The sequence below is a fragment of the Talpa europaea genome (genome assembly GCF_964194135.1).
Source record: "Talpa europaea genome assembly, chromosome: 2".
In the NCBI taxonomy this organism is placed as follows: Eukaryota; Metazoa; Chordata; class Mammalia; order Eulipotyphla; family Talpidae; genus Talpa; species Talpa europaea.
The window spans coordinates 27861690-27880324 of record NC_140068.1 but is presented as its reverse complement, the minus strand read 5'-3'; the positions used below and the strand labels follow the sequence as shown (position 1 = coordinate 27880324).

The 18635-nt window shown below is 37.8% G+C and overlaps 1 pseudogene across 1 annotated transcript in view; it reads right to left on the bottom strand.

The window, feature by feature from the left end:
• Positions 1-1154, bottom strand: part of LOC311186896 (heterogeneous nuclear ribonucleoprotein D-like) — a 76715-nt pseudogene extending 75561 nt beyond the window's left edge. Inside the window, exon 1 of the transcript in view lies at positions 1039-1154. The product of the transcript in view is annotated as a heterogeneous nuclear ribonucleoprotein D-like (transcript). The remainder of the gene's footprint in view (positions 1-1038) is intronic.
• Between the last annotated feature and the right edge of the window lie 17481 nt (positions 1155-18635).

The window sequence follows — 18635 nt, the reverse complement described above, 5'->3', positions numbered from 1 at the left end:
AGGACAATAAAGATATTGTGGGCTTTTCATTTGAACATAAAGACATTATTCATTTTTACGGTTTAGTTCAGCAGTAGGCATCTTGCCAATGTGATAGGCACAAAACGACCCTTTACATACAAAATAGTCCTTTGACTACCACAACATTCCAGTCCATTGCTATTCATTACTGTAAATTTTTGGTAGACTTGATGATGGAAAAATATGGGATATCATTTTAAGAATTTATATTTCATATTAAAGATTTAATATTGTGGCACTAAAATGAGGACTTGCTTATTTTCTATCATACCCGTTGTTACTTTTACTTGAAATTCAAAACTATTTTTTTTTAAAGATTTATTTTTATTTATTTATTTATACAAGCACTGGGTACAGTCAGAAGCGCGGGAGGGTGAGAGAATCTGCCAGAGCCAGAGCGGGGAGCAGAGCAGGCAGAAGGACCGAAGTACATTGCTGAGGGGAGCAGCGGGCGGCAGGAGAGGTCTGCGCGCCATGCGGGACCCTCCTCTGGTGGCCGGGGAGCAGCCGGGGATCGAACCGGCGCTGCAGAGGCTGCGGGCAGCTTTGCAACTCAGCGCTCAACCACTGCGCCACCGGGGAGGCCCTCAAAACTATTTCTTACGGAAAATGTCAAACATTCAAAAGTGATATAATAATTTCCCATGGACTCATCATTGTTTTAACAATGAATGCTCCATAACCAAACTTCATGTCCTGTGTTATCCATTTCTTTTTTTTAAATTCCAAAATTACATCATGCTGTTCGTAAATGAAGTGATAAAGTAATCTAACCTATTTGTAAACCAAGCTCAGACTTTTTTCTACTTCTTCAATTGTTTGTATTTGAACTTTCTCCCCATGTGGCCATCAGTATGAGCCATGGTGGGTTATAAGAAAGTCCAGGATCCCTGCTCAAGTGTCTTGTTTACACTTTAATTTTGTCACCTAATCCAAGTGTACCATTTTCGCATTATTTTAGATTTCTAAAACAAACAATGCCTGACTTCATAACTCATTGGACCTAGTAGAACATACCTGATGACAGGCAGTTCCATATGTAATATCTCTTGTTCCATAGTCAAGTGTTTCCTCTTTACCAGGGCCCAGGATACCACCAGACACTGTTTTCCAAAAAGTGCATAATTCTCCATCGCTGATGGTATGACCTTGGATTTCATTGTGTAATCCAAGTAGTGAGCGCCTCACATCATGCCTAAACCAGTTTCTTATCCACTGTTTGCTCTAGGTCTGGTAAAAGAGAAGAGTTTTTCATGGCACCCAGTATATGGACCAGATCAGTGTCTTAAGAAATCAAAGAGGCATAAGGTTTCCTACTTGGTGGAATTTATTTAGTATATTTGTTTCATAGGGCTATCATAGTAAATTCCTACAAGATGGGTGACTTAAAACAACAGAAACTTATTCTCTAACAGTTCTAGAGACTAGAAGTCCAAACTCAAAATGTCAGCAGTACTCCCTCTGAAGCCTCCAGTTCTGTTGTCTACTCTCCTTGTGTCTCTTGTAAGGTTCTTTTTACTGGATTTAGGGTGTGCTCAGATAATTCAGGATAATCTTGGCTTGAAAGGGATGAAAAAAATATCTTTTCCAAATGAGATAACATTTGCAAGTTCCAGAGATTGCATGTGGTTATCTTTTGGGTACCATTTTTCTTTTAAAAATTTTATTATGCAAAATTATCCATCACCCTCTTTAACAACCATCAAACACTTAATATACCTGTTTCATCCATCTTCTAAATATTTTTACTGAAGTATTTCAAAGCCAGTCCCAGAATCAAGTCATTTCATTCCCTTAATATATCAATATGCATCTCAAAAAAGGAGACTTTTCTTACATAACCACAGTTCCAATAACACATTTTGTAAAATTACAAGTGATTTGTATCATGATATAATATCCAGTGCATATTCAAATTTCCCCAATTACCTAAAAATATCTTTTTGCATTTGGTTTGAGGTAGGATCTAGACAAGAGACTCTCTCTGTGGTTACTATGTCTTTTAGGTTATTTCTAATGTAGAATGGTCTCTCCTTTGGTTTATATGCCATTGATTTGTTGAAGAAACTGGGCCAAGAAGCCCTCAAGAATTCTAGATTTGGCACATTTCTTCCTGTGGTACCATTTAACATACTTCTTTATCTGCATTTATTTCTCAGAGACTGAAATTTGGAAGTGAAACTGAGAATTGGTTTCAAGTTATTTTTTGCATGCCTTTTTTGGGACTACCTCAGTTAGTATCTCACTTCCCCATACCCAGGATGAAATAATTGTAATGCTTCTATACTTTCAGAGAACATAGTCATTGAGATTATACTATTTTCTTTATAACCATCGTTTAGTTTTAGTTCGATAGGTAAGTATATAATTAAAGTTTGTCCCAGACTTCATGTTGATGACTCCCAGTTTTTAAAGTTTGCCTGAAATATGTTCTTTAATGAATTTCTCCAGATGTGCTCTTGGAAGCAATATTCTCTGGGTTCTTTATATTTCTAATAGTTGAATGCTTTTTCACTTAAATGAGTAGTCATGTTTGTATGATGTTTTGTTTGAATCTAAAAATCATTCAGTTTACATTTTCTTTCAATGTTGTTTCTCAAATATGTTTCCTCATTGTCTTCTGTCATAAAATTTGTGGTCCACACATTATGCCAATCCAATTTCCTTTCCCTTTAAAATGTTTTGAGGCTTTTATCTAAACAACTCAAACTACCCTCTCCCCTTTTCCCCTTTTTCTTAAAATTCTATAGTTTTCTGTGCTCTTGTCTGCTTCCTCTAGTGTAGCCACCCAGCAAGACAATTTGCATCTTGTTCTTGCAGTGTGCATCTTAATTTTCTAGCATTTTAAGATTTTTAGCAATGTTTTAAATGTACTATTGATGGTTTTAAATTTTGTTACCCATAATTCTCCATGTATTGGTTTGCTTAGTTGCTGTAACAAAGTGTTGCAGAGTAGAAGACTTAAACAACAAAGTTAATCTCTCCCAGTATTGGAGGCTAAAAGTCTTGGAAGTGAGATCAAATCTGGAATTAAGAGCAAATGCATGCCTGTCCAAATTGTCCAGAGAAGATTTAGAGATAACTGTAGGTCTCAGAATGTAATTGGGAAATGACTACATAGGAATGATGTGAATGACTTTTGGTGACCTGCGAAGTCAGGCAAAGGTGCCTGGGAAAAGAAATTGAAAACTGATTATTTCTTGAGGCATATTATGTGCTGAAGTAATTTTAAGTAGATTAGTTTGTTTGAAATATGCTTGATGGGTTCAAAATAAAATTAAATTTAGTTGATTAATTTACATTTTCAAACTATGTTTAATCCAATTTCTCAATGCTGAATATAGCAGATGAAGACTTATGTAATATAAATGCATATACAGATTAATGTATATTATTAAATTTCTATATACTCTCAACAAGCAATTAGAAAAAATATATACAGCAATGCTAATTATAGAGGCATCTAAAATATGAAATAGGGATAAATCTGACAAAAAAGGGAAAGATATAGCTTTTGAGCTATGAAAAATTGCTGAGAAAAATGAAAGGAGTAAATAAATGAAGAGATATACTGTATTCCTGGGTCAGAAGACAATAGCTATGTTGTCATTCTCTACACACATTTTATATCCCATTGATTATATTCATTTATGTATTGTCTAAGTTTACTTTAGCAGATGTGAGTAGTTGAGACAGCGATTGCATGGCTTACAGAACTAAAATATTTACTACCTAGCCCTTTACAGAAAGTTTTCTGACTCTTATTCCATTTTATTCTCCATACTGGTCTGGATTTTTTTCTGGACTATTTGTCCATATCTCTGACACGTCACACTCTTGCTCTCTACACATGCTGAATTCTTATAGATGACCTAATGTACCAGTTATCTTTCATCCGTGGCTTTGTACTTATTGTAACTGCCATACTTATTCACCCTTCATGCCCCAGTTTAGAAAGATTTGTTGACCCCTGAAAGCTTATGGAGTTTTCTTGACCATTGATGCTTATTGAGCTTTGTATTTTTCTAAGGTAAGAGTCAACATATTATAAATGATTGCTTCTGCTTTCTCTAAAAGATTGTAAGCTATTGAGGAATTGTATCTATTATTTTTATTGGGAATTGGCACATGATAGCTGCTCAGTAAATAATTATTGAATGAATAAATAAATGACAATTTAGGATTAAGAGGGTTTTGGACCTAGATTAAAAAAAAGCTTTTATGTTATCACAATGACACTGACCATTGTCTTTCAGAAGAACCCTGTGCATGTCTCCTGGCTAGCCCAGATTCTAATTTGAGACATAGAATCATAATTTGCTAACTTTAGCATTTCATAGAAATCATGAAATTATGTTACAAAGAGTTCTTCTATAAACATTTGTGAGATTAAGCTTTCCTCTCACATAGCATACATAGAACTCCATCTAGGGCATAACCGATACTAGGATCTCCCAGTCCTGTGATTTTATCTTAAAGGAAAATTAAAATTCGTTTATTGACTGATATGCCAGCATAGGAAATAAATTCTTTTCCCAGACCAATTACTGACTTATTTGTATAAAAAGTACAAATTTTTAAAGTACACTTTATTTGTAGCCCAGTTTCAAATAAAGTAGTGAGGCAATTGCTTTCCATACAGTTTCCTAAATGGTTGTTGAGAGGATTGACATTCCTTCAATATTTAAAATAAAAAAATCAGCAATGCCTTTGAGTGTATCATCAGGTTACATGGAAGAAGAAGCCCAGCTGTACCTGGTTGGTGGAAATAGTAGGTCACAGCAGCTGGTTAAAAGAAGTTCACATAAAACTTCTGTTATGTAAAGAATGATGTATTGACATTCAAGGTAAATAAATAGCAGTTGCTTTAAAGAAAAAATGAAATCTAAAGCTAATATGCAATGAAGACAACCATAGGATATCAATGAATACAGTTGATTTAGAAGCTTTCCCAGTGAATATTAAAAATGAAATCTTGAATGAAAGTTATTAATTTAAATATCCAGTTACCTAGTCTAACAACTAGAAACTTGGACTCAGGACAGCTGCATTTTAATAGAGAGAGGAGATAAGAGGGTTCTATACTGAATGTTGGATAGTTTAGGTTAAATATAGTGGCAGCGACTCTTGGGAGTTAGATGGAACTGTAAATAATGAGGGGATGATATTTGGGGAGAAGATACAGGTTTGTTACTGAGATTTTTAAAAGATGGGAAGAGGTGTGAGACAAAAGTGCTCATTTTTAGCTGATGATTTGTGCCATAACTATATATTGGAATATAAAGAAATAGCAAACATACTGCAATATACAGATCTTCAATTGACTAGAAAGAATACAAGTGACATCAGTCTTGTTTCCCCAGAAAAATGATGTCCTGAAATCTCTTTCCCTTTTTTCCCCCACAGTGTATTTGGCCCCCACCTGTGTGAGAGAAAAGATGATGAGCAGAAGCTGCTATCATCCCTGCAGAACAGTTTTCACTCAGCAGCTAAAAGTGACAATTTAAGTTATAGAAAATTCATGGAAATACAATTGGAAAAATAAAAATCACTTTCTTTCACAAGTTAGATTATATAAACCAAGAAACAGAAGTTTGAAAACCCTAAAGATTTAAGCCTTAGGGCTTAAGTTTTAAGCAGACACTGTTAGAGTAAAAATTAAAAAAGAGAAAGAATGAACACATAATAGGGTTACAAAAATAACCCTATTCTTTTTTCTCCCTCAGTAACTTCCAAGTTTGCAGATGAGGCCAAGTGTGTTAAAAAAGTAAGCTAAAACAATAGCAACAAATGCAAAATAACCAGTAAGACAAAAATCCTCTCAAATATGAAAACTCATCAAGAAAAATACTTGAGGGCCTTCCTGGTGGTGCAGGGGGTTAAGACACAACCTATGAAGCTATCCTCAGCCACTGAAGCTTGAGTTTGATCGCCTGCCAGGGAACTACCCACATGGCACAGCAGACCTCTCTTGTCTCACCCGCTACTCCCCTCAGCAGTGTATTTCAGTCAATTTGCCTGTTCTGTTCCCCACTTTGTCTCTGGTGAATCCTCTCACTGCCTTCACACCTCTGACCTGTACCCTAGTTCTTATATACATAAATAAATAAATCTTTAAAAAAAAGGAAAAATATTTGAGAGAAATTGAAGTCAATTAATAAATAAAAATTAGTGAATCACTTAGCAAAATATTTATAATGTTTATGAGATTCCCCCAGGAGGAATGTATCCTCAGAGGAAAAATGTTACTCCCTAATGTTAGGTTTAGAGCATGATTTATTATTTAAAATTTGGAAAGTATCAAGAGTTTTTTTTTCAAGATGCTGTCATAGATAATAAAAAATAGAAACACTAAAAATCCTTTAGATGTTGTGAAAAAATCAACACGATTCCACTAACATTGGCTGATGACAATGCTGTCCTTGGGTATTGAATATGCACTTTGCTAAACACTAGAGAGCCTCAAATAACAGGACAGTATCTGTTATTAGGTTTTTTATAATGGTGTGAGAAAAGGACATGGAAATGACAAAGTACACACTCTGTATTTTTGGAGATGTATGTGTGGTACATATTTGAAATGTCGATGAAAGAACTTTTTTGTCCCAAGTTCTCAGAATGCATGCTCAAGTTTTAAGGCAGAGAGAGACTTTAGCAATTTTGCCTAACACTACATTTCCAGTTGCTAGAATAGTGATTGTCAAATAAGAGTATACAGAAATTTTTAAAAGAATGAAAAAAAATTTCATATATCTTGTAGCAAAAGAATAAATTTCACAGTAGAGTTAATGCTTCAACTAGTTCTTTAGAAAAGACAGGTAAACAACATACTAATATGCCCAATGGTACGGAAAGATGAAGCAGGCTCATTGGTCAACAGTCAATAATCGCTGCCACCCTTGAGAAGGGAGATCAGTCCCTAAAGGTTAAGGAGTGGGGAGTGATAAACAAGAGTTAGCACTGGGGATAAATCAGATGTGGGAATAGTGATAATATGTTATGGATGTTAACTAAGACGATGGAAGAAAATCACTTGCCTGGATTTTGCTTTCCTGAAGGAAATGAGTTTCAATACTGAAAAATATTTTTAGATAGGATTTGAATGGAAACATCAATCAGGGCAAAGATGTTTCTGAGACATGGAGATGTCAGAAGAATTTCTGTGGGTGGGATCTATTTGTGTACACGGTGGGGCAGGCCAGCATAAATAGTTCTTGGGGCTAAGGCTATTCTGTATCCAAGTATATGTCTTCCATTAGTGGGAGTGAAGTCAAATGTTTTAGCCTGGTAAATGTTTAGATAAAACCTTTGGAGACTATGAGGAATATCTGGAGGACACTGCAATAAAGCCACTGATGCTTAATGCAGCTTGATTAAGACAGCACATTGCTTGGCACAGGTGCCATGCATAAATATTAATTGCCTTTATCTCCTCTGCCTGGCATGATTGAATATTTCTATCATCACAAGTGTGCGTTTATTTCTCACTGTTCCACAGTGTATCTGCAAGTTTCTCATTTAGTGTTTGATCTTTTTCTATCACTTCATAGACAAATTTTATTTTTCTTCCTGTCTCCTAAAATGTTTACTCAGCATTCTCTCCTATAAGCTGTGTTAATCAATCCCATTAAATAGCTGACTATTATCTCTCACAGAATACCTAACACTACATATAATCCGGTGTGTTTATTTCCTGTGCTAGAAATAGTTTTCCTTTTAGTCTCACAAAATCTTAGCCTATGCTTAGGGATCACAGCAGGCCCTACATGGGTTAGGGAGGTACCCCTGACTACTGAGCTCTTTTGGGTTCAAGCTACTATTGACTTAGATTAGTACCACTCATTAGGTCTTAGGGATTTCTTGTGTCACGTATATTGTAAGTATCTTGATCATCAGGTCTTTATGTGTGCTTGTATCCCTCATAGAGCTGAATCCAAAGGCAAGCATTTGAAAGATGCTCACTAAATTCTTGTGCTTGCTGACTTAAAGAAGCATCAAGTATGGGTGGAGGAAGGATTCTTGTGTCTTTGTACTGTAGTAGCACTTGGATCTTTCCTAACAGGGAGTGGTTAGCTGCCTATTCCATATTGGAAAGTTGCCTCTTCTCTTCCCTGTTAGACGTCTTTGTGACCTTCCTTTTCTCATTCCACTGTTTTCCTTCTGCCATCAAGGATGTGCTCAGCTCTGCATTTATGAGATCTTTATGATTATAAAATGACGTGAGGTAAGCATGGAAAGAATTAGTTGCCTATCACTAAATAAGAGGTGTTGCTCATCATGAAGTAATGCAATATGGCAAGCCCCTAATCACTGGAATGTTCTGGGCGTATTATTGAACATAACAAAAATGGAACAGTTACACCATGCACATAATGACTTTACACATTTATTCTCAGAATTGGTGAAGTAGTAGATGTAAATAACTGCTTATATTTTACTCTGTTACATATAAATATAACAACTAAGTATAGACTTATCTCCAGTGTCTGGGTAAGGATCTTTGCTGTGATATAAATACAAAATAGAACAGTGCTTGGTAGTATTTTTATTTTTATACTCTATAAAGAGAGAAAAAATAGACAAGAATATTAGAACATTTATTAATGATATAACTTGCATAAAAATCTATATAATAAATTGAACTATTAATATAAAATGATTATCCCTATAATAGAGATTTCTGAATATTTAACATGCTGAATTATTTTATTTTATTTTATTTTTTTTTTTTTTTTTTATAAATTTTATTGTTATATTCCCCATACAATTGCAGCCCCCCATTCTGACCCCAATCCCTCCCCTCCCGCCCCCGCCCCCCTAAAAGTGTCTCTGGTTCATAGTTTTTTGTTGATTTTGATTTTCACTTTCTTATAGTTATTCATTTTCCTGGTCTCTTATTTAAGTTTTCTAGATTCCTGCTATGAGTGAGACCATCCGGTATTTTTCTTTTTCTTTTTGGCTTATTTCGCTGAGCATGATCCCTTCCAGCGCCATCCATGTTGCAGCAAATTGCATGTGTTTATCTTTTTTGAATGCTGAGTAATATTCCATGGTATATATGTACCACATCTTCTTGATCCAGTCATCTATTTTTGGGCATTTGGGTTGTTTCCAAAACTTAGCTATTGTAAACAGTGCTGCTATAAACATAGGGGTGCAGGTGTTCTTTGGAATTGATGTTTCTGTGTCCTTTGGGTAAATACCTAGGAGTGGAATTGCTGGGTCATATGGAAGCTCTATGTTTAGTAGGTCCAGAAATCTCCACACAGCTTTCCACAGTGGTTGGACCAGTTTGCACTCCCACCAACAGTGCAGAAGAGTTCCTTTTTCTCCACACCCTCGCCAACATTTGTTGTTGCTAGTTTTTTTAATATGTGCCATTCTCACTGGTGTAAGATGGTATCTCATGGTAGTTTTGATTTGCATTTCCCTGATGACAAGTGATGTTGAACATTTTTTCATATGCCTGTTGGCCATTTGCATTTCCTCTTCAGAGAAGTTTCTTTTAAGCTCTTCTGCCCATTTTTTGACTGGATTATTTTCTTTGTTGTTGTTGAGACTCATCAGCTCTTTGCAGATTTTTGTGATCAGTCCTTTATCATTAGTGTTGGGTGCAAAAATGTTCTCCCAGTTGGTGGGGTTTCTCTTTGTTTTTGTTATTGTCTCTTTTGCTGTGCAAAAGCTCTTTAATTTGATATAGTCCCAGCTGTTTATCTTTGCCTTCACTATCACAGCTTTGGGTGATGTGTCTGTAAAGATGTCTTTGATGTGCAAATCACGTAGTGTTTCGCCTATATTTCCTTCTATATATTTTATGGTTTCAGGTCTTATGTCTAGTTCTTTAATCCATTTTGAGTTGATTTTTGTGTATGGTGTGAGGTGGTGGTCAAGCTTCATTCTTTTGCATGTAGCGACCCAGTTTTCCCAGCACCATTTATTGAACAAACTTTCTTTGCTCCAATGCATAGTCTTTGCTCCTTTGTCAAAGATTAGTTGACCATAAACCTGTGGGTTTATTTCTGGATTTTCTATTCGATTCCATTGGTCTGTATGTCTGTTCTTGTTCCAATACCATGCGGTTTTGATGATTATGGCTTTGTAGTATAGTTTGAAGTCTGGGAGTCTGATGCCTCCATTCCCTTCTTTTTTTTTCAGGAGAGCTTTGGCTATTCGGGGTTTTTTGTGATTCCATATGAATTTCATCAATAATTGTTCTATTTCTTTGAAGAATGACATTGAAATTTTGATTGGAATAGCATTGAATCTGTATATTGCTTTTGGAAGGATGGCCATTTTAATAATGTTTATTCTTCCAATCCATGAGCAGGGGATGTCTCTCCATTTCTTTGTGTCTTCTTCTATTTCTTTTAACAGTGTTTTATAGTTTTCTTTGTATAGGTCCTTTACCTCTTTTGTTAGATTTATTCCCAAATATTTGATTTTTTTTGTTTCAATAACAAAAGGGATGGTCTTTTTGATTTCTTCTTCTTCAGATTTATTGTTTGTGTATAGGAAGGCTACTGACTTTTGCGTGTTGATTTTGTATCCTGCCACTTTACTGAACTGATTGATGAGTTGAATTAGCTTTTCTGTGGAGTTTTTGGGGTTCTCTATGTATAATATCATATCGTCTGCAAATAGTGATAGTTTGACTTCTTCTTTTCCTATTTGGATTCCTTGGATGTCTTTCTCTTGTCTTATTGCCCTGGCTAGGACTTCCAGTATTATATTGAAAAGCAATGGTGAGAGTGGACATCCTTGTCTTGTTCCAGATCTTAATGGAATTGCTTTCAGCTTTTCACCATTGAGAATGATACTGGCTGTTGGCTTGTCATAGATGGCCTTTATGATGTTGAGGTATGTTCCTTGTATCCCAAGAATTTCAAGGGCTTTTATCATGAATGGGTGTTGCACTTTGTCGAAAGCTTTCTCAGCATCTATTGATATTATCATATGGTTTTTATATTTCTTTTTGTTGATGTGTTGGATAACGTTGATTGATTTTCGGATGTTAAACCATCCTTGTGCCCCTGGAATGAATCCAACTTGGTCGTGGTGAATTATCTTATGGATACATTGTTGGATTCTGATAGCTAAAATTTTATTGAGGATTTTTGCATCAGTGTTCATTAGGGAGATTGGCCTGTAGTTTTCCTTTTTTGTGTTGTCCTTGTTCGGTTTTGGTATTAGTGTAATGTTGGCTTCATAGAACGTGTTTGGTATTGTCCCTTCCTTCTCAATTTTTTGGAAGAGTTTGTGAAGGATAGGCACTAATTCGTCTCTGAATGTTTGGTAGAATTCATTTGTAAATCCATCAGGTCCTGGGCTTTTGTTTTTGGGGAGGTTTTTGATTACCATTTCAATTTCGCTAATTGTAATTGGTCTGTTTAGGTGTTCTATTTCTTCTTTATCTAGCTTTGGGTGATTGTAGAGTTGTAGGAATTTGTCCATCTCCTCTAGATTGTTAAACTTGTTTCCATATAACTGTTCATAGTAGTTACTGATTATTCTTTTGATTTCTGCTGTGTCCGTTGTGATTTCTCCTCTTTCATTGATGATCCTGTTTATTTGTGCTTTCTCCCTTTTTTCCTTTGTGAGCCTGGCTAGGGGTTTGTCTATTTTATTGATTTTTTCAAAGAACCAGCTCTTGGTTTCATTGATCTTTTGGATTGTTTTTTTAGTTTCAATTTCATTTATTTCTGCTTTGGTTTTTATTATTTCTTTTCTTCTACTGGTTTTGGGGTTTTTTTGTTGTTCTTTTTCTAGATCTTTGAGCTTCGAGATTAGGTTGTTTCTTTGCGTTCTTTCTTGTTTCTTGATGTGAGCTTCTATTGCTATATATTTTCCTCTTATTACTGCTTTTGCTGCATCCCATACATTTAGGATATTGGTGTCCTCCTTGTCGTTCAATTCAAAAAATTTTTTAATTTCTTCTTTGATCTCCTCATTAGTCCAATGGTCTTCCAGTAGTGTGGTTTTTAATCTCCATGAGGTAGGAAAGTTCCTTGCCTTCTTTTTATGGTTTATTTCTAGTTTGATGCCTTCATGGTCAGAAAAGATGGTTGATATGATTTCAATCTTGGTGTATCTGTTGATGTTTGTCTTGTGCCCCAGTATGTGATCGATCCTGGAGAATGATCCGTGTGCGCTTGAGAAAAATGTGTACTCCATTTTTTTGGGGTTTAGTGTTCTATAGATGTCTGTTAAGCCCAATTGCTCTAGGTCTTTATTTAGAGCTTTGGTTTCTTTACTTATTTTTTGTCTTGTTGATCTATCCATTGTTGATAGTGGTGTGTTGAAGTCTCCCACTACGTATGTGTTTTCTCTGATGTCTGTTTTCAGAGAGGACAACAGTTGTCTGATATATTTTGGTGCTCCTTCGTTTGGTGAGTATATGTTAATGAGTGTTATTTCTTCTTGAAGTATTGTCCCCTTGATCATAATGTAGTGACCATTGGGGTCTCTTTTTATCTTTTTGAGTTTGAAATCTGTTTTATCTGATATAAGTATAGCTGTTCCTGCTTTCTTTTTTGGTCCATTTGCTTGTAGGATTGTTTTCCATCCTTTAACTTTGAGCCTATTTTTATCTTTTGTAGCTAAATGTGTTTCCTGGAGACAGCAAAAGGTTGGGTTTTGTTTCTTAATCCAGGCTGCAACTCTGTGTCTTTTTATTGAAGAGTTTAGTCCATTTACATTTAGAGTTAATATTGATATGTTAACATCTGTATTTGCCATTGTGTTTGTCTTTCCTTTGATTTTATTTATTTATTCTTTTAATAACTTTTTTTTTTTTTTTTTTGGCCTTCTTTCATTGTTATTCGTCGCTCTGAGGTTCTGGCTTTAGGACTCCTTGTAGTATTTTTTGGAGTGGGGGTTTAGTTGCAATGAAATTCCGGAGTTTCTGTTTGTCTGGGAAGGTCCATATTCTTTCTTCAAAGAGGAAGGAGAGCTTTGCGGGATAGAGTATTCTTGGTTGGCATCTGTTTTCTTGGAGTCTGTTGACTATGTCCCTCCACTCTCTCCTTGCCCGTAGTGTTTCTTCGGAGAAGTCTGATGTCAGCCTGATTGGTTTTCCTTTGAATGTTATCTGTTTCTTCCCTCTTGCCAGCTTCATTATTTTTTCCTTGTCCTGGATTCTTGGGAGCTTTACTATTATGTGTCTTGCTGTATTTTTCCTTTCGTCGTGGAAGTTTGGTGTTCTTCTTGCTTCTTGTATATCAATTTTCAGCTCCTTCTTCACATTTGGGAAGTTCTCTTCAATTATCTCTTTGAATATTTTCTCTGTTCCTACATCTCTCTCCTCTCCTTCTGGTATTCCTATAACTCTTATATTTCCTTTCCTCATGGAGTCAGATAGTTCCCGAAGTCTTTCTTCGTTCTTTTTCCTTCGTACTTCTCTTTCCTTTTCTGTTTTGGTTCTTTTTATTTCTGTGTCTTCAAGATTACTTATTCGTTCTTCCATTTCATCTATTCTGCTTTCATTGCTTTTCCCAGAATTCTTTAGTTCTTCCATTAATTCTTTGATCTCCTGCATTTCTTTTACTTCCCTCTTTAGGGACTCAATTTCTTTCTTCTGACCATTGTTTTCCCTCTCTAGGGACTCAATTGCATTCTTCTGATCATTGATTATTTTTCCCTTATCATTGTTTTCCTTTATGACTTCTGTCAGTTTTTTAATCACGGCAATTTTAAATTCTCTTTCTGGAAGGCTCAGAAATTCTTCCAAGTTATTGTCGTTGCAATCTGGGGGCTGGCTTTCTTTTTGTGGTGTGCTTTTTCTCTGGAGAGTTGCTAGGTTGCGTGTGGTTCTTCTCCTCCCTACTGTCTGTTTTCTAATTTGCCGTATGCGTTGGGACACTGTGTTGTTGGGACTTGCCGGCATCTTGGGTGGGCTTCTCTGTTCCCCTCTGGTTCTTCCAGGAGTCATCTGTCAGTTTCAAGCAGCCTTTACTGGAGAAAGGTCCCTGTTCTAAAATGCCGATGTGGGGACACACTTCCCTGTGCGCCTGGTCTGCCCCGGCGGTGGGTTCCTGCTTCCCTCTGGGCTTGGACTGCAGGCCAGAGGGGGTCTGGCGTGGGCGAACTTCCCCCGCTCACCTCTGGCTCCTGAGGAAGCCTTCTGCAGGTAGTCTTTACTGAAGAAATGTCCCTGTTCTAAAATGGTGATGTGGGACACACTCCCTGCGCTTCTGGTCTCAGGCACACTCTTCTGCGCGCCTGGTCTGCCCCGGCTGTGGGTGCTCGCTCTCCCTGTGGGCTCAGACTACTTGTTCAGAAGGGGCCCGGTGTGGGCTAACTCCCCAGCTGGCCACTAGCTCCTTCAGTAGCCTGTGCTGGGGTCAAGTCGCTAGGTGGCACCAGAGATCTCTCCTAGAGCCCTTGGGGAGCTGATTTTCCACCCCGTGGGACAGGGAGCAGAGCGGGGATGGTAGGGTACACCTCAACGGCTTTGGGGTGCTGTGTCTGCCTTGTGCCCCACCGTCGTGGGGAACCCACGCCCCTAATTTCGTGCCCCGGGTCTCAGTTCCAAAGCCCTCAGTTCCAGGACGCGGGCTGTAGCCCAGATCAGTGGCGCGGGAATGGCGCCTTTTGAATCCCGCTCCCCTGCCTGGGCGCCTTGTTCCTGCTCACTCAGGGAGGGCCTCGCCCGGGTCTCAGTTCCAAAGCCCTCAGTTCCAGGACGCGGGCTGTAGCCCAGATCAGTGGCGCGGGAATGGCGCCTTTTGAATCCCGCTCCCCTGCCTGGGCGCCTTGTTCCTGCTCACTCAGGGAGGGCCTCCGCCCGGGTCTCAGTTCCAAAGCCCTCAGTTCCAGGACGCGGGCTGTAGCCCAGATCAGTGGCGCGGGAATGGCGCCTTTTGAATCCCGCTCCCCTGCCTGGGCGCCTTGTTCCTGCTCACTCAGGGAGGGCCTCGCCCGGGTCTCAGTTCCAAAGCCCTCAGTTCCAGGACGTGGGCTGTAGCCCAGATCAGTGGCGCGGGAATGGCGCCTTTTGAAACCCGCTCCCCTGCCTGGGCACCTTGTTCCTGCTCACTCAGGGAGGGCCTCCGCCGTCTCCCCGCAAGCCTAGGTCGCAGGCACAGGGGCCTGGGCAGCTGCAATCCGAGCGCCGCTTTCGCGCAAGCTTACCGGGCGGCCGGGGCTGTGTGCTGGTGCTGGTCTCCTCCTGGGGGGCGGGGCTCTCTTTTTAATGGCGCGTGGAGCTCACCTCCGCGGCGGATCCTGCAGGGTTCGCCTCAGCTCCCGTTCACGGGGTGTGGTGGCTGAAATAGTTCCTTTCCACTCACAGTCCCGCTTGCTGCATCCGTTTTTCTTGTTGGGCGTTTTGGTTTTCCATGCTGAATTATTTTAAACAACAAATGAGAATCAGAACACAATTAACTGACAAATTAATTTACAGAACAATAGTAGTATTTTTCTAATGAGTAACTTAGAATTTTAGGAAAGGCAAGATGATGTATTTTCTGTATTTATTCTTTAGGCAGAGCTGTGTTTATACATCTATTGACCATAATGAAACTTTTTTCCCTGAGTTGTGACAGGAAAGGGAAGATAGTCATTTTTCTTTACGAGTATCTGTGGTTGTTGTTCCCAGGAGAAATTGCCTAAAAGCCCTCTTTTCCAGTTATAAGTTTTCTTGAAGACAAAAAACAGTCCCTCAAAAACCATGGAGAGCTGGGAACAAATGAAGACTTTCCCCATCGGCTTTACCACAGTGCTTCAGGCCTAATACGTGTCAGCTATGCCCCCTTAGTATCATTCAATTGGTTCTTGTTTTGAAATTGAATAGGGTTAGAAATTGTTAATAGTAGAATACTTGGGGAGATCAGTTTAAGAATACCCATTATAAAGTCACTTGCTCTCAAAATGCTATTTTAAATGCTATTTAAATTTTAGTGCTATTTAAGTGCTATTAAATATGATATTTGTAATACTGCAAGATTTAGAATTCAAATAATAATGAAACAATTTTGATAAACATCTATTGTTATTAAAATGATATATAAAGGCAATACAATACCTTAATTTGTTTATGAGATAAGAAACTATTTTTCAAAGTCATTCATTTAATATTGAGATACTTTTATTTATAGTGATATAAAATAATAGTTCTCAAGCCTTAGTCTGCACAGAATCACCTGAAAGTTTTTCTAACTCTTATTACAGAGACCAGAGTTTCTGATTAAATAAATCTGAAGTTTAATTCAGAAATGTCTCTTTCTATGAGGTTCTTGGGTATGTTGATGCTCATTATCCAGGGACCACTTTAAGAACCACTACTTAAAAGTAAGTGTTTACTTTATATTCTAAAATATTTATCAGTACTTAGCTTCTACCTTCAATTTCCTGTTTCCACATCATTTTTTCAAAGTATTTATTTATTTATTTATACAAGAACCAGGGTACAGGCCAGATGTGCAGGAGGGTGAGAGAATTCATCAGAGACAGAGTAGGGAACAGAACAGGCAGATTGACGAAATACACTGCTGAAGGGAGCAGTGGGTGAGTCAGGAGAGGTCTGCTGTGCCATGTGAGACCCTTGCAGGCTGACTGGGATCAAACCAGCCCTGCAGAGGCTGCGGACAACTTCACAGCACTGCGCTCAACTGCCTGCGCCACCAGGGGAGGCCCTCCACATCATTTTTATAGCACTGTTTTTTTCCCCCATGAGAGGACATGGTGTGACAGAGAGTTTGGGATTGTCTTCTGCACTAAAACAATTATTTTAAAAAATATTATTTACTCAAAGGAAGACTCAGATTTCCTCCAAAAAGTCCTGGGACTTTCCTATGGAAAAAGGAGCAGTGGCAAAAAGGTGGGGAGATAAGACAATTAAAGCACCTGACAGACCTTGATGTGGAAAGAGAAGAGGAGGCAGAGGTGACCAACCTCACTCCTCAAATAGAGTATTTAAGTTCCAGACTACTCTCCTGCCCCCACCTCATACCAGAGTAAACTAAGAGAAACAAACAATACTATTGTAAATCCACAGCTTCCCAACCACAAGTAAGCAAAGGAGGCAAAAACTTATGTCTTGGAATCAGAGAACATTTGAACACAAGATGGAAAACCAAAATGAAAACAAGAGTTATGGGATAAATATAAAGGATATGGAAATAAAGGATTTATAAGACAATGACTTTAAAACAACAATGTTAGAAATGCTAAATGAGCTAGTGGAGGGTCAGTCAAATGCAAATAGACATATCAAAATCTTAGAAAGGTGATCCAGGAACAAAGAGATTTCTTTACCAAAGAGGTTTAAAATACTAAAAGAACAGAAAAAGAGACTAAATGACATGAAGACAAATATAGAAAGTGCTTAAATAGAAGTAAACTGACAGAAGAAACAATTTCAGAAGTAGAAAACTCAAATGTACAAATTACCCAATTAGAAAAAAAGAGAGAAACAAGATATAGGAAAAATGAGAAAACTACGAGAAATATCAGACTCAATTAATAGAGGAAAAATAAGGATAATGGGTGTTCCAGAAGGTAAAGATAGAAAGAAGAGACCCTACCCTATTCATAGAGATAATAACTGAGAATAAAGGAATGAATTAAGCTTTTGTACCTCAAAAGAACCCCTCCCATAAAACAACCGATAGAATGGAAATAAATATTTTTATATCACACGTCTGACAAAGACTAATTTACAAAACATACAGTCTAATAACAAAAAAAATTGGTAACCCAATAAAAAATAGACAAAAGAAGCTGGAGGGGATTATCCTAGCCAAAGTAAGTCAGAAGGAAAAGGATAAATATTGGTTGGTCTCACTTCTATGTGGAATATAGAAAAAACAAACAAAAGATTAAGAGAAAGTTAAAACAAGGAAGGGGGAAGGTGGGGGTCAAAACGGGGGAGGGAAGAACACAAAAGAATACCATGATGGTTTATGGGTGATATGGTGGCAGGAGAACTAGGGGGACTACAACGATGTAAGAAAAAAATAATTAATTAATAAAAAGAAAAAAAAAATGGGCAAAAGACCCAAGTAGACATTTTTTAAAGAAGACATTCAGATGGCCTACACATAAATGAAAAATTGTTGAACATCACTTATTATAATGGAGCTGTTGGTTGGAATTCAAGCTGGTATAGCCTCTTTGGAAAATGGTATGGAGCTTAAGAAAATAAAAATGGAAAAAAAAAACATATGATCCAGCAATTACTGTTAGGTATTTATCCAAACTGTATGAAAATTTTAATATAAGTCTATTGTATGCCTGTGTTCATAGCAGCACTATCCACAATTGCCAAGTCTTAGAACCAATCTAAATGTCCATCAATAGACAAATGGATAAAGAAATTGTAGAGGGCCTCCCCTGGTGGCGCAGGTGGTTGAGCGCAGTGCTGTGAAGCTGTCCGCAGCCTCTACAGCTCTGGTTGGATCCCCGCTGGCCGGCGAGAATCCCACATGGCACAGCAGACTTCTCCTGTCTAGCCTGCTTCTCCCCTCAGCAGTGTATTTCAGTCAGTCTGCCTGTTCTGTTCCCCGCTCTATCTCTAGTGAGTTCTCTCACCCTCCCACGCGTCTGAACTGTATCCCGGTTCTTGTATGTATGAATAAATAAATCTTAAAAAAAAAAAGAAATTGTAGAATATTTAT